This window comes from Lepidochelys kempii, chromosome 22, assembly GCF_965140265.1.
Source record: "Lepidochelys kempii isolate rLepKem1 chromosome 22, rLepKem1.hap2, whole genome shotgun sequence".
NCBI classification, from domain to species: domain Eukaryota; kingdom Metazoa; phylum Chordata; order Testudines; family Cheloniidae; genus Lepidochelys; species Lepidochelys kempii.
The window spans coordinates 10766913-10782960 of NC_133277.1; the positions used below are offsets into that span (position 1 = coordinate 10766913).

The 16048-nt window shown below is 44.4% G+C and overlaps 1 protein-coding gene across 1 annotated transcript in view; it reads right to left on the reverse strand.

Annotated features, from left to right (window-relative positions):
- Window positions 1-381: 381 nt before the first annotated feature.
- The window catches only part of GRAMD1B (GRAM domain containing 1B), a 333007-nt gene continuing 317340 nt past the window's right edge, over window positions 382-16048 (reverse strand). The window contains exon 25 of the transcript XR_012155938.1: window positions 382-739. The gene's annotated coding sequence lies outside the window, so the exon portion shown is untranslated. The remainder of the gene's footprint in view (window positions 740-16048) is intronic.

Here is a 16048-nt window from a genome sequence, read left to right on the forward strand (position 1 = left end):
TCTTGCTTGTGTGCAGAAGTGAGATGCTCTTTACCTGAGTTGGTCAGATTTTCAACCAGTGTCCTAAAATATCACACCAGGATATATCTGCCATCCACTCATTGTCACCTGAAACAATCAGCTGGATCCCTAACCTAAACCTGGATATCTGTTGTATTAGTTTAGATGAAATATATGGGCTAAAAGATGATGGCACAATCCAGTCACTGTCCAACATTAAACAGTGTTAAAGGAGGTCTGGGGTTTTGTATACAGAGACATCAGCCTGCTTAGTATCACAGCAAACACCATAAAAAAATCTTTAACTTTTTAATAAAGATAAAGAAAAGGGAAACAGTTAAAACATTTGAAATGTCAAGTATTAAATAAAGCTTGCATTTTAAACATCCCTTGTTCCCTTTAGCTGGAGAGAGATTTTAGAAGAAAAAGCCTTGTTTGACAGTCTGGTAGATGATATCTAAGATGGTAAAAACTGTCCTCCTGGGGAAAAGTTGCTGAGATGACCCGGAGCTGCTGCTCTTGAAGTCCAGTCCTGTTTCATCATGGGTTGTGGTTGAGATTCAGCTGAAGTCAGTAGAGGCAGCAATGTCATCTGGGTCACTCTCCAGTCCGATCAGGATTTCTCTCAGGATGAGCATGACACAGGCTTGGGGTCCCAGGAGATGGTGGGGGTGACAGCCATGATGGTGAAGCTTGCTCCAGTAGCCCATTTTTCCTCCCTAAACTTTCTTCAAGGACCCTAAAAGAGTGTGATAGGTGAAACAGATCATCCTCTGGTTTTGTCTACCAATTAGGCCTAGTTTGACACCAGTTGGGTTCACTGATTTCTGGTTCCACTTTTCCTTACCAAGCATGACCTTAGTGTAGGCCTTAAGTTATATCAAGAGGCCTTTCTGTCTGGACTAATTCCGTCTCCCTTTTCATACCTTTTCCCATCAACATTTGTTGTAGGTTATTGTGACATCCTAGGAACTTACTTGCTTTTTACAGCTAAGCTCACAATTAGGGTAAATTTGTGAGGCCCAATTATCACAACTATGGCTATTAAGCCATATGAAAGGAATTCACAAATGTTCCAAAAGCTTGGTAAGATGGAGAAAAAGGGACCAGTATGCTTTTCAGTTGAATGAGATTAGAAGGTTTTGCTCTGAGATAGGTTGTGTGGAAGGAGGATGACAGTGAATGACATTGCTAGAGAAACCAGCATGCTGTCATTAGACAGTGACTTCATGGGGTTCATTGGCAAGGTGGAGGTGGCATAACCAAACAGAACAGGAAACAGGTTTGGGAGGTGGAGCTCCCATTTTAGCCACAGTTACCCTGTGCAAATTGCTGTTTCTCCATACTTCAGTTTTCCCTCTATAAAATCCTGTTGGAGGTGGGGGAGAAGGTGTTACAAGGCATAATTAAGGCCAAATTCTACCCTCAGATAAGTGTATTCATTTCCCATTGAAGCTATGGGGAGTTGCATGGACATATGAGTGCAAAAATGTGACCCTAAATGGTTGTAAGGCACTGAGTTCCTCAGATGCAAATTACTGACTTTATAAATAAAAGGTGACAGTTTATCAATACTACTTTTTATAGTGTCTATATATTCAAAGCACATTAAACTACAGTAATGGTCCAAAACCACAGTACTCCTGTTGCATGCTGTTGTGGTTTGGATCTTTAATAATGTGTGCTATTTTATTAGGAATTTGTAAGAAAATAAAATTCCAAATGCAAGTAAAACTAATGAACTGATTCCACAGGTAAAAATGCAAGCCTGTTTCTGCTGCCAGAAGGGTCTCATTTTGAAGGGACAGGGAAAGCTATTTTTATTGCCAGAAATGGTGAATCTCCAAGTAAGTTGAATTAAATTTCACATTTTTACTGGGGATGTGTGAAATCCCACTGATTTTTGCCTCAAAACATGCTGTTAGGAGTTTGTGAATTCCACCTTACTTATGTTGGAGAGATGTTCAGTTCTGTGAAAGATGCTTCTCTTTTGGTATCAGTATAATGGGGTTAAAAGAACAGGATAAATTCATGGAGGTTAAGTCCATTAATGGCTATTAGCCAGGATGGGTAAGGAATGGTGTCCCTAGCCTCTGTTTGGCAGAGGGTGGAGATGGATGGCAGGAGACAGATCACTAGATCTTTACCTGTTAGGTTCACTCCCTCTGGGGCACCTGGCATTGGTCACTGTTAGCCAACAGGATACTGGGCTGGATGGACCTTTGGTCTGACCCAGTATGGCCATTCTTATGTATCAGTCCCCATTCTCAGACTGGAGCAGGGCGATTGCTGTCTATGGCATGCAGGGAGAAGGCTATTAATAGAAGACACTGCTCTTAAAATACACCCAGGAAACCTGATTATATCTTAGTGCTGTAAATCCTTTTGGGGTGTATATCAGAACAGATGTAGGAGGTGGTAAGAGTATGGTAAGAGCCGTGGGTGTTGTCCTGAATACCGGGTCATCAAAATTCCCACAGAACACCCCTCCCCTTGCTCTTAACAGCCTGGTGTGAAAGGGACAGGGTGTGGACTGAGAATAGTCATGTACAAGGAGACATGGGTATAACCCTGATTTTCAAATGGAGCACATGTAATAGGGCTGGTTGAAAATTTCTGTCAACTGTTTGATGGAAAAATAGGATTGACTAAACAAAAGTTTCCGCAGAAAAATTTGTCTTGTAAAAAAATTCACTTTGATTTAGTGTGGGATTTTTTTTTTTTTTTTTTTAAATGTTGAAATGGAAAATTTGTGTTTTCATTGAAATTTTCCACAGGGAAATTAAATTGGAAAAAATCCAACTAGCTCTACTTAAGTGCTCCCTTCCCCAGCCTCATTCTTGGTACTAGCAGGAGTAATTTGGCAGCTGTGCTTCAGGTCTCTTAGGTTTTCAAGTCTTCATCATGCTTGTTCTTTAAATACTGTCAAAAGTAATTTTAGTCAACGATTGCTTATTTTCCTCTTGCTATATGAGGAAGTAGCAAGTGCATGCATATAACCTGAGCATTCTGACTGCATGAATGATTGGATATTAACTCCTTTAAACTGGTGGGAGTTGACAGTCACACCTTGTGCCACTGGAATGGTAATTTTCTCTTCAGGTTTAATAAGGTCACAGATTTGACCTCTCACCTCATTTTTACTAGGTATTCATGATCATGTGGGTATTTAACTGTGTACATATTTGTACAGAGAGATCTAGGTCTGTAGCAAATACACATGCAGCACGTCTAATAGAATGGTATCGCTTTACCAGGATATAACTAATAGTACAACTCAATTCCCAAAATTCAGTACATTTACTACTTGTATTACCATAGCATCTAAGAGCTCTTATGGACCAGGACCCCATTGTGCTAGGTGCTGTACACAGAATAATAAGATAGTCAGGGCCCTTAAGTAATCAGTCTAAATAGTTGTTTTAATACAAAAACATAAAAGAACCACCAAATTCAGCCCACAAATTACAAACAAATGTAATGAAACTGCCTGCCGATCAAACTTCTGCCACTTCCCCCCCAAATCTGATTGAGACTGAATATACTCACTCTAAGGCTATGTCTACACTGCAGTTGGGGGTGTGATGGGAGCTTTGGTAGGCATACCCTCATTAGCTTTAATTTCACTAGACTGCTAAAAATATCAGTGAAGATGCAGCAGTGTGGGCCTCTGTATGGCCTGTATGAGCCCACCTGGTCCCCCAGGTACATATTCACTTTGCTAGTCTGCACTGAAGTACAAGACAATGCATCTTCAATGCTATTTTTAGCAAGCTGCCTAGATTACAGCTGGCACAGGTATGTCTACATGAGCTGCAAATCACACTGATTGCAACATACACACCCTAAATAAGAACCACCAGTGAGAATGATCTGCTGGAAATATAGGCTTGAAGTTCTGTTTCTGCACAACATGTGTTTAGCAGGGGAAAGATTTCCCTTAATTGTCCCACCAGTGTACCTTAACCTTCATCTTGGAGGGTCTACTTCTGGGACTGAGGGGGGCAGAGATCCCCTTTGCATCCCTACTCAGTCCATAGCATCTCTGCTGACACTGCCAAAAAAGTCTATTAGTGATAAAGTTGATGATCAGTATGTGATACTGATGTGAGATACCCAGCTCCCCTCCAGTTTCCTTCACACAGGCCCCCAGATGGTAATTTAGTTAATCCCTGCCCCAAACTGGTGACCTAGATACTGTTCACCTTCACACAGGTGACTACAACCTATTACCAGTTCCCTGAGCCACCTCATACTCCCTCCTGTTTTCTTTTGGCTGATGTTCCACTAACCTGCCATGAGACTGTTTCCCCTGCTTCCTACCTTGTCCAGCCCCATAGACCTTTTAAATTTGTTTTAACTGAATGACTTCAAGCAGGTACAGAGCCCTGCAGTTGATATTAGCCATTAATCAACCACTCTTTGGCAAGCCTCATGTTTTATATAGTCTGCTACTTCTTTTAAAGTAATGACTCACTGTCTTTTGTGACTGTATGCAAGGAATCTATTTATGTAGCATCCTCTGCTCACAGTGTAACATGCTTTGTGCATATACTATGCTGGAGACAAACATCCAAGTGCTTGTCAGAGGCAGCAATGGGGCACAGTAAGAAAAGGGGCAATTGAAAGGGCAAGATGAATAATGTTTAAAAGCAGTAAAGGTGCAAATGGCTCTGTGCAGGCTAGTTACAGTGAGGGGGCAGAAGGCAGGTGTTGGGTGGAGTAATACAATGAGTGGGGAGTGACAGTGATGGGAAGGGAAGATGAGGTGGGGGATTCAAAGAGGAAGGCTCTGGGGAGAGGAAGGAGGAGTGCAGATAGAAGGGACAGGAGTGGGGGAGGAGTGGGCAGAGGCCAGTGTCAGCTATGGGCCAAAACCAGGAAGGTTTTAAACTGTGCCATGCTGTGTAAATAAAGTTTTAAAAGAGGACAGGGAGTGCTCACAAGAAATGGTGCAGTGCAAATAAAAGAGCCCCAATTAGAGAGAAGCAGGGTGCATGGCTGGGGTTTGCATGCCTGGGTTTCTTCCTCGGCTGTCCAAGAGTGGAAATTCTCGGCATGGGGAGACCAGCTCCATGGATCCAGGACCCAGGATGCTATGGTGGTTCCTGATGTCATAACCACTCTTACATAATTCATATGAACCAAACAGTCTCTCATAAGGAAGAACCAGGCCAGAGATCAGTATGCGGATGGTGATTATAATGTGCTTTTATGTGGCCAAACACTTCCTTTCCAAGTGGTGAAGGAGGAGTCCTGCCTGGTGCCAAGGGCATAGTTACCTTGTTAAGAGGGGACATAGGTATTTTAACACCCCTCTTGTCCTCCAAGGCTTATTACATAATACCATGCAAAAGGAGACCAGCATTAATTTCTCAAGCATTCCCTTCCAGACAAGTCTAGCACCACCTGACCCTTCTGCATCCCTCTGTTCTTACTCCCTGTTTATTAATATTTTTCCTCTTACCCCTGCTGTCTAGGGGCTCTTATCCTGAAAGGGCTGTGCACCTTGCACTCCCAGTGAAGTCAATGGGAGTTGAGGGCATGCAGCACCTTTTGGTGTTGGGCACTAACTGATGCCCAGTGCTGCAACCAGTCCATACTCAAAACTCCCATTAGCTTTGAACCCCAAGCTTACTTGTGGTGTAGACATACACTCAGTGACTTGCCTGATGGCCATCTGTGGGAACAGAGACTTGAACACAGGTTTCCCAAGTCATAGGTAACACCCTAATGACTGGACTGTCCTTCCTCTAGCCTAGAATTCCAGAGTGCCACTTCCTCCCATCTATTCCCTTGCCATGCTGCTAGATTCACGAGATGCCCCCCCTCCCATTTAATAATGGGTAGGCCTGCTCAAAAAACCCATTGCAATGCACACTTAACAAAAAGGAAAACATTAGGAAAAATTTTGCAAAAAAGTCAATATTGAAATTTTTTATTTCCTTCCAATTTTCACCACTTTGCAATGACAAACTGGAAGGCAGGGGGACATTTAGTTTTCATTAAGCAAGGTGAGGAGTGAAAAAAATGGTTGATTCCTCCCACCACCATTTACCTTATTCCTTCTTTATCCAGTGGAGGGGGAAGAAAATGGGAGGAATTAAAATCTACAATTTTGGGAGCATTAAATAGAAAGATTTGAAGTTGAAGGGAAAAAATTCCCCAGGAAAAGTTCTAGTTCTCTGACCAGTTATACTACCAGGGAATACACACTTCAGCAGTTTAACCCTTTCTGAAGACTTATTGGAACTGCTAGATTCTCAAGCATCCTTGAGACCAGAGACAGGTCCCCCTCTAACACCAACCTGTATCCCTGCTGCTCTGTGTATACTTGGATTGAAAGCAATCCCAGTACACACCCTGGTCTGTAGTTATGCTAAAGCTTTTGCACTGTTCTCTGCTGCTCCCCAGTGGAGATAGGCCAGGCTTCATTCAGTTCTGAAGGACTCCTTTGAGGTGGAGGGGGAGGAGGATTACACTGGTTTGGGATTCTCCTCTGGGCTTGGGTCCAGCTCCCAATGAGCACCTCCAGCAGTGGCTCCCCCCAAAAGTGAAAACCATGATCTCTGGTGCTTATCCTGCTCTGTCTCTTCCCACCTCCCACTCTTCCCCTTCTCCTCCTCACTCGTTACTTGTAATCTTCTTTCCCTGCTTTTCTCCAGGCCAATGTCACTCCTCCCTACTGTCTTGTCTTCTCCGACTCCTTTCCCTTCTCACTTTGCAAATTCTCTGAACTAGCCATCTGCCACTCACCTTTTATTTCTAGGCTTTCTATTTCTATAATTGTGAAATATATTAACCAGGGTTTATAAATTTATAAGGGGTCACACTCAAAGTCTTGCAGTGTAAAAGGGGTCACCAGTACAAAAGTTTAAGAGCCACTGCTCTATCTAGCAAGCAGAGGATGGCTCGTTTAGGGAGTTTGTGACATGAAGGGCAAGTCTCAGTGCAGTTAAACACCAACTGCTGGCCTGTATCAGCTGACTCAGGTTCACCTGAGCTCTGGGATCCTCTCCCATCATGGGATCCCAGAGCTTAAGCTTCATCCTGAAGCATTAAAATCTACACTGCAATTAAACCCCAAGCTCTGTGAGCCCAATTCACCTCTCACAAGCCAGTCATGGCATGATTAATTGCAGTGTAGACATACCCTCAGAGACCTAGAGGGATGAGGTTGGTGAAGGCAATAAAGGGTGCAGGGTATTTGGGATAGCATTACTGCACAGACACCAAAAAGACTAACTGGGGAAAACAGACTTACATAAAGCTCTGATCCTGTCCCTCCCTCATCTGGCATAAGCCAAAGAGTCAGTCATTGCATCAGCATTTGTGGTGAATGTCAATGCAACGTTTGGTGGTTTTTGGGTTGTGTTTTGCTTTTATGCTACATTTGTTTGTGTTTTCTTTTAAGTGAAGTTGCAATGAGGCTAGCTCAAGTAATATCAAGATCTTAAATTTATAAAGCATCTTTCACCCCAAAGCACTGTACTAAACTAGACAGATAGGGATTACCTATCACCCCTTCAATACCACAGTGATAGTCATATCAGGGGATGGATTCTGACAGCTGCTTAAAATGCTAAAGAATGCTACACAATGGTTCACTAGTATGTGGGGAATACTGTATCCATTTCCACCTGCTGGGAGAATTTAATTAGGCAGAGTGAAATGAATCAACCTGGAATGTAGTAATAAGAATACTTAGATTCTATCATCCATAGATCTCAAAGAGCTTTACAAAGGAGCTCTCTATCATTCAGTGTATATTACAGATGGAAGACTGACAGGGCAAGGAACTGACTTGTCTAAGGTCATCCTGCAAACTAGTGGCAGAACTGGGAATTGAACCCAGGTCTCCTAAGTTCCAGTCTAGTTTTTTTCATTGTTTTATTTATAATTTGAATTTGCAGCTCCTAAATGCTGCAGTCTTGAGCCCAGGACCTTACTGTGCTAGGCACTGAACAGAAAAATAAATAAAGATTCCCTGTCCCCAAAATTGTATGCTCTAAGTATCAGAGAAGAGACAACAGGAGGAGACAGACACGGGGAATACAAGGAAACAGACCGTTCCTCTAGCCATGGGATCTCTAATGGAGAGGAGGTGGTTAGGAGGACCCTGAATTTACCTCATGCAAAAGACTGCACCTCCAGCAGCCTATTATGTATGCAAACGCCATCCTAGACTATTGCATCAGTATTCCGCTTTGACAGACAGGGAAGAGTACCACTTGCCGAATCCCCAGCAGCCCTGCTGAGACTGGAGGGATTTTTTTAAACTAGTATTGATTGGTGGGTCTGGGGTCAGCAAGGGGACTCCATTCAGAGACAGCGCATATGGAAGAGGAAGTTACAAGTCATTAAGTAGACATAAAGAGTAAAAGGCTCTCAGGGGGTCAGGACCCCCAGGGAGTCAAACAGTCAGCTTCTACCCCAAATCCCATTTTGCCTCCAGCATTTATAATTGTGTTAAATATATTAACCAGGGTTTATAAATTTATAAGGGGTCATACTCAAAGTCTTGCAGTGTAAAAGGGGTCACCAGTACAAAAGTTTAAGAGCCACTGCTCTATCTGGTATTTTCAGAGAAGCTGTGACAAGATTGGTGGACCCCATCCCCCTTAGGGTGTAGGAACAGGGCATAAGTAGCCTATGTTTATGTCTCTAGAGAAAGTCAATATACTTGCCCCTATTAGCAAGACAGTAGGACCTAGTGGTCAGTCAACAGATCTGCCCCATCAGCAGGGTTATAGGGCCTAGTGGCCAAATGGCCTCAGTCAGGGAAGGGGGCCACCACACACACAAAACAGGCAGTGGTGGCAGCAGCCCAGGCCCTCCCTTTCCACATGCCACTGAATCATCAAGGGGGCAGCCAAAGCACACTGGCTCAAAATTCCAATTCATGATCTAATTCCTCTGGGCTGCTTCCTACCATTGTTCCCATTGCCACAGTCTGGGCATCTCTGCTGCCTCCAGGTTCCCCAGTCTGCACTGTACCCAGCAACTCCAAACTCTGCAAGGCCTCCATGGGTACCCTGACCTCTGCCAGAACTTTGACTTATCCTTACCTAGAACTAGCAGCAGCAGTATGCATCCTTTCTCTCCAGCAATCAGTTCTAACTGAGCTGAGCTGCTCCCTTTTATACTGGTGCATGCCCAGTAGAGTTGAGGGGGCGTGGCTTCCTCAGCCCACAATGTAGGGTTAACCCTTTCCTGTCCAATGCAGGGCAAGTGCACTCCATTACAGGAGCCTAAGAGAGTTAGGTATCCAGCTCCCATCGAAAATCAGTGAGTGTTTGGCACATATAACTCACTTTTTTTTAAAATCCCATCCTGTGTTCCTGCAAAGCTCCTGTCAGCTACAGTGAGAGCAAGATCAAGCCCTAAGTGAGCAAAAGACAACATAAAGGGGTCTAAGATGGCATAATTACATGTCAGTGGGCCACAAGAACATGTAGGGTAAAGTGTAGGGAGGGGGTAGTTTAACTTATCTCTCCTGTGCCTCTTTCTATTCCATGCCTTTTGTTCTGTAAACTACACAATTTAGACTCCCTTAAACTCATGAATGATGTGTAATTTACACCACCTTATTTATGATCTGTGAATTTGTCCCAGAGGTTTTCCTGGTTTGCAGAAGGAAACATTTGCTTGCTCCAAACAAGCTCTTGCATCCTGACTGATGTTTTATATATTTATCCTTTCAGATGGAAGATAAATTCCTCCTTCCAGGGAGTGGCCCGTGAGACAGTAGATAGAATTGCAACCAGACTTACTCAGGATGAACCAATCCTATATGTGATTGACCAGTGACACTTTCAGACTCTTGTGAATGAGTTTCGTGAGGTATGCATCAATTCTTTGGGATCTGCAAGAAAATTCTGTCATTGTACACAACTAAAGAAAGTATGCAACATCCCATACGCCCCATCCAGTGCAAGGTAAGGAATATTCAACTATTGCTGGCCAAGCTTTTTTATATGGAAATACAGACCCTGTGCTGCGAAAATAATTTTTGAAGCTGTTGATTCATTGGTGTTTTTCTCCAATAGTAACAGCACAAAAATCAAATGAGCAAGTATGAATGAATGTGCATAGAGCTCGGACATGCTAATAGCTTGTCACCCACTATCAAAGGGTAAATGAAGGGATGAGAGGCCTGAAAGATGTTAACCTTACATGATCATAACTGACCTGCCCTTTGCATGTTCCTATGGAAGGCACCAGCTTATTAGACTGCTGATTGTATTTAGGGCCTCTGAGGTCTCACTGACATGCATGAGTGCACCTTTGCTCTTGGCAGCTTTTGTGTCCTGGAGAATGATGCCTACAACCTTTCTAGGGCAATACCAGGTCTTGCTATTTTTCAGGGTGGCACCTTCTTACATGGAGCAACATGAAACATAATGCACTTGCAAGTGAGGTGCCACAGATGGTAAAAGACGCTGGCCTGGGTAAAAGTGTAAAGCGGCAATTCAGGTGAAAGCCACTGGATGCTATCAGAGGTGCTGGGATGAGATGATTTCCTGAATGCCATTGAGAAAGCTTCTGTTCCAGATGACTGGGTGAAGATTTTCAAAGCAGTCCTTAGGGATATAAATTCATTTCCCATTTTAATGTGTCTAAATCCACCAGACTGATTTGAAAAGCTGAACCATGATCATCCTTAGCTGTGTGCGATTCTTTTCTAAGTTCGGGGATCCCTGTATCACAAGGGGCGTGCCATTATGAACATTGTTAAAGACACACAGAACGGATGGACTGTTGTTTGCCAGAAAAGTTTCCTGTTGCTCACATAGGGGAGGATTGTACAATATCCAGCCCTAAGGGGATTCAGTCCTGAAAGCAAAACAGTGCCAGCTGTGAATGGATGCAGCCCTGGGGCTGTGTTTCCTCTGGCAGGCAAGGATGGCACAGGCGCTTTTCCTTATGCATCCTAAGGGATCCAGAAAGCAGGTATTCTGCATTTTAAAAAGGACCAGCTGGCTTTAAAGGGATTACACTAGTTGGATGCCCCTGTAGAGCTGGCTGTTCTGCAAAGTAAGGCAGCATAATCTACAATCAGGGTGCTGCTCAGGGAGTGTATCGAGAACAGAGAGATGCAGAATCTGTGTGTGATGGAGGGTAGTTCTGGGTGTGTTTATGTCTGGAAAATGCAGTTAGCTTAGTGTTGAGTATGGAGATGGAGTCCAACATATATAAATGCGTTGTGGAGAATGCTGGTGAAGCCCTGTATAGTTTGTAGCTGTATGTGATGGAGAGAGAGCCCTGGGTGGATAGATGTACAGAATACGCAGATACATCTCGTGCAGAGATGAGCAAATGTGCGGGAGAGACAAACCAGGGTATATGCACCTATATGGAGAGCACAGAGAAAGCCAGTACAGGGTGGGGTACATGGATTTGATAGAGATGGCGCTATAGCTGTGTGTGCGTGGAGAATGAAGGAATAGCACTGTGCAGTGGCACTTATTCGTGATGGAGATGTAGGCTTAGTAATATGTACATGCCTGAAGAATACAGCTGGAGCTCTGTATGTAGGAGGGTGTGTGGTGAGGATATAGCTTTGGCTGGGTGTGGAGAAGGCATCTAAAACCTTGTGAATGAAAAAAACCTATAGATTTAATTTAAACTTCAAATCGTCCGACAGAAACTATTGGAGAATTAAATCCCTGCTATAGAATCCTATACTATGCTTTTTAAAAGACCCTAGAAAGGATGCCATTCCCTATTAAATCCTTTAGCTTTTGAAAATAACGCTCACCGGCCCTATTCCATTTCTATAGAGCCTTCCTGCTTCCAGCCCAATTATAGACTCCTCTCTAAGAGCAGTGGTGTATATGTGTACCTAGGGGATCTGATCCTCTTCCTTCCAGTTCATTCTCCCCAGCATTAATTACACGTCAGTAGATAGCACTGCCATCGCCTCTTGCTATTTGACCATTGCGCTGTTCCAGTGGCCTTGATGTTGGAATGATTGACTGTGAGCAGTTGGTGACGGGTTTGGGTCTGTGTTGTCTCCTGGCAGCCAGGAGTAGCTGTTCAGGGAAGGAGCCTTCTGATGTTTGTCAGCCGAATGAGGATAACAGTTCAGTCTAAGCAAATTAATGTGATTGCTGTGAGGGTGAGGGAGCATTGCTTGGACAGACATTACACAGTAGCAAGCCATGCAGGCTTTGCACTGCTCCTTTCATATCCTGGCCCAAGGGGCATTATGAAGAAGGGAGTTTGCTGGGGGGGCAGCTAAGCTGAATTTATTTTTATCTCCTGACCTTAATATGCTGACACAGAAGCATCCATCTTTTTTCCTGTGCTGCAGTATCTGGGTGGGTTGCCATAGCAACCCCGACACGGTACGTGGTGCTGCTTTTGGTAGCATTCAACATTTATATCCCGTCAGTGCGTGAGTCCCCACCAGAGGTCTGAAAGGGCGGAGGGTTTGCCCGTTGCAGAGCACCCCTATGGGGTACACCCACACCTGCCCCAGCGTCCTTCATTTACTCTGTGTGCGTGTGCAGGTGAGGAGGGGCATGCTTGTGTTCAGGTGTGTGTATTCTCTGGCTCTTTCCCGGCAAACCTGAACAAGCAGACGAAATCTAGGTGTAGCAAAAATGGTATCACCCTCCAGTTGTGGCAGAGCTGTTCTAGTTGGCGTAAGGGAGGTGTTTATTCTCTATGTCCCATGAGGTTAAACACAAGTGAGGGCTTAAGAAAAAGTCCCCAGTAGGCCCAAGAAGATGAGTCCGTATCATGGGCCGAGCAAGGAGGAAGGGATCTTACCTACTGAAAGTCTAGATGAACCACTACCCTCAAAGCTGGGCAGGGGAATTCAGTCTCCATTTGCCCATTTGGCCCAGGGATTTTCATGTTAGGTTCTGTTCCCAGCTCTGCCACCTATTTCCTTAAGGGAAGCCACTTTGCCTCTCTGCACTTCAGTTTCCTCATCTGTAGATCTGGGGTAAGAACACCAACCTCAGAAGGATCTTCAAAGGCTTAATTAGTTAATAACTACAAAGTGCTTTAAGCCTGAAAATGGCAGTGGTTGGAGTACCGCACATGATTACTATTTAATGTGTCTTTGTTGCTGACCATATACCAGAAAGTCCAGCGAGACGTGTGTTTCTGCTTTCTGCACCCTCACTCTCCCAGGCTGGCGAATCCAGGGTTAGGGTTGAAAGAGGGCTTCATTCAGAAGAAACCTCCTCCCAGGAAGATGTATCTAGGTCAGGTGCCTGATGGAGGGACCATACTAAGGAATAGGAAAGTGCACAGCCAATTAGTGGCTGCTAACTGAATCAGCACTTTTGATCCTCTGCTTCTTTTTTAATCACACGTTCTCAGTCAGGCTTCCTTTCTTTCACTGTCAGGCTTCTGTAAGGCAGATGCTATTAGAGCAGCTATCGCACGTGAAATACTGCTTGGCTATTCCAAGTGGCCTGTGTTTTGTCGGGACTTGTTTTTTTCCAGCCGTGCACCTGGCTTGCTGAGAACAGATGTTAATTCCGCTGCACTTCTTCAAACACGTGGCTGTCAGACAAGACAGCCAGGAACATTATTCAATAGCTTCTGAATGTCTATAAAAAGCCCTACAAAGCAGCATCCATCCACTAGGCATAATTTCGACTGTGGCGGGTGAACTGGGGACAAATCCTGTATATCTCTAGGAGAACGGCAATGTCTGGCTTCTTATCCCGTGTCCTTTATTTTGGGCTCATCTACATGGGGAAATGATTCTTGATTTAAAGTAGAGTTGATTAACTCCAGATTAACTCTCCATGTAAATGCTTTTATTCTGTCTTTTTTCTGGGTTAGGTTACCCTGAATTATTCCAGAAGAAGAGCGTTCACATGAAGAGTTAAACTGGAATAGCTATTCCAGGAAATTTCCGATGTAGAGATGCCCTTAGTTATTGTGTCTGCAGTGTGCCCGCGGGCACTGAGGGAGCTGAGCTGGTGGTTTAATGCTCAGTGTGATGGACTGTGTCTTACCTTGTGCCCCGGGGCCCCCAGGTCTTACTGGCTAGGAATTGTCCTCCCACTGAGCCTTGTTCAGTCTGCAAGTGTCATTAAACTGGAGAAGGGCATCCTTGGGGTGAGGGAATGGGTTAGAAGACACCTCTTATCTGGGAACAACACAACGACTTCTTATCCCTCACTACTTGAGCACAGGGCATCATGTGACTCACCATACATGGTTAGATTACAAGCTCTTTCTAGCACAACAGGGGTATGATCCTAATTGAGGACTCCGGTATGCTACTTTGATAGAAATTATTATTGTTGTTGTTCATGGACAATGGCTACTATGTATTATTATTCTGTAGAAATGCAGCATGCCTAGAGATCATTGGAGAACTAGGATCTGAGAAAAATTGCATGAGTTAGGGGTATCTTCTCTCTCAACAGTGGTGTGATTGTAGGTGGGTAATGAAGAATCTCCTACAGAGTGAAACTTGATCAGACCATATGTAGAAAAATGGAAGAACTCCCTTTTCCTCGTTCATGTTTAGCAAAAGCAAACCTATAAAGAAGACACCCACCTCCACACACTTCCTGCCGAGCCCCCAACCACAATGTAAGATGAGAGAGGGGTGAAAAAACCAACACTTACACGCTAAGTGCATTTTGCCAACCTAAATTTCTCCCTGCAGGTGCATTTGAGTCAGGCAGTCTTCATACTCTGTACATAAGAACAGCCATACTGGGTCAGACCAAAGGTCCATCTAGCCCAGCATCCTGTCTTCCGACAGTGGCCCATGCCAGGTGCCCTAGAGGCAATGAACAGAACAGGTCATCATCAAGTGATCCATCCCCTGTTGCCCATTCCCAGCTTCTGGCAAGCAGAGGCTACGGACACCCATCCTTGCCCATTCTGGCCAAGAGCCACTGATGGACCTATCCTCCATGAATGTATCTAGTTCTTTTTTTAACCCTGTTATAGTCTTGGCCTTCACAACATGCTCTGGCAAGGAGTTCCACAGGTTGACTGTGAATTGTGTGGAAAAAATACTTCTTTTTGTTTGTTTTAAACCTACTGCCTATTAATTTTCAAGCTGAAAAGTCCCAGTCTTATTAATCTCTCCTCATATGGCAGCCCCTAATAATTTGTATTGCCCTTTTATGAATTTTTACAATTCCAGTGCTACGCTTGTTGTGTAGTGGGTTTGGTTATGCTCTGTTCCATCTCTGTGGCAGCTGCATTTGAGAGAGTGGAGATGAACTCCAAACTATAGCTTCTTAAATCAGGGCCAATGTTTATAGTGTTTTGGGGGGAATCCTTCTGGTTGATTATAAGATATGTCCAACCTGATTTAAACTGATATGCCCCAATACCTGTCATATTAGATTTCAGTGACTGGAACTTACCCTTCTGCCCTTCTATTCTGGGCATGGGCAGAGGGAGGCAGGGTGGAACTTTGGGCAGGTGTGGAATTTCCCCCCGCACACACATGTGGCCTTGTTGGCCTGACTGGAGCTGCCTCCCCACACAGAAGTCAAACTACGCCTATTATTCTGGGTGCAGTAGGATTCATTAAAAGGACCATGCTTCTCATCCTGCTGCCAGAGGAGCAGCTGCTCCCTATCCTGCCTCTTCCAAGAAGAAAAAAACAGGGAAACTAAAAAAGAAAGAGGGAGAGGGAGCATTTAATGAGCATCCGCTTTTCCCAGATCTGCTCAGCTGTGACCCTGGGTGCCCTTCAGAGTTGGAGGAATACGTTGTGGGTGTTGTGGCTCCCCTCCAAGAGCAGAGAGCCCAGCCTGCTGTTGGCATTAACTGCTGGGGAACAGGCTGACACATGAGAAGAGAGGATTTCCCAGTATTTCCTACTGTTACATTAATGACCTTCAAAGCCTTCCAAATGCTAGTATTAAGCTCCTCACAGGCAGAGGACGTCCTGTGTCCTGCCAGTGGATAAATATCTCATGTCTCCTCCCCCCAGCTTTATTTTGGGGCTGGGACGGGTGACGCTCCCATCTCCGGCTCTCCTTGCGGAGCTGCCATGTAAGGGCAGCTGGGGAAGAACAAATGCAAAGCTAGTGATCTTTCGGCT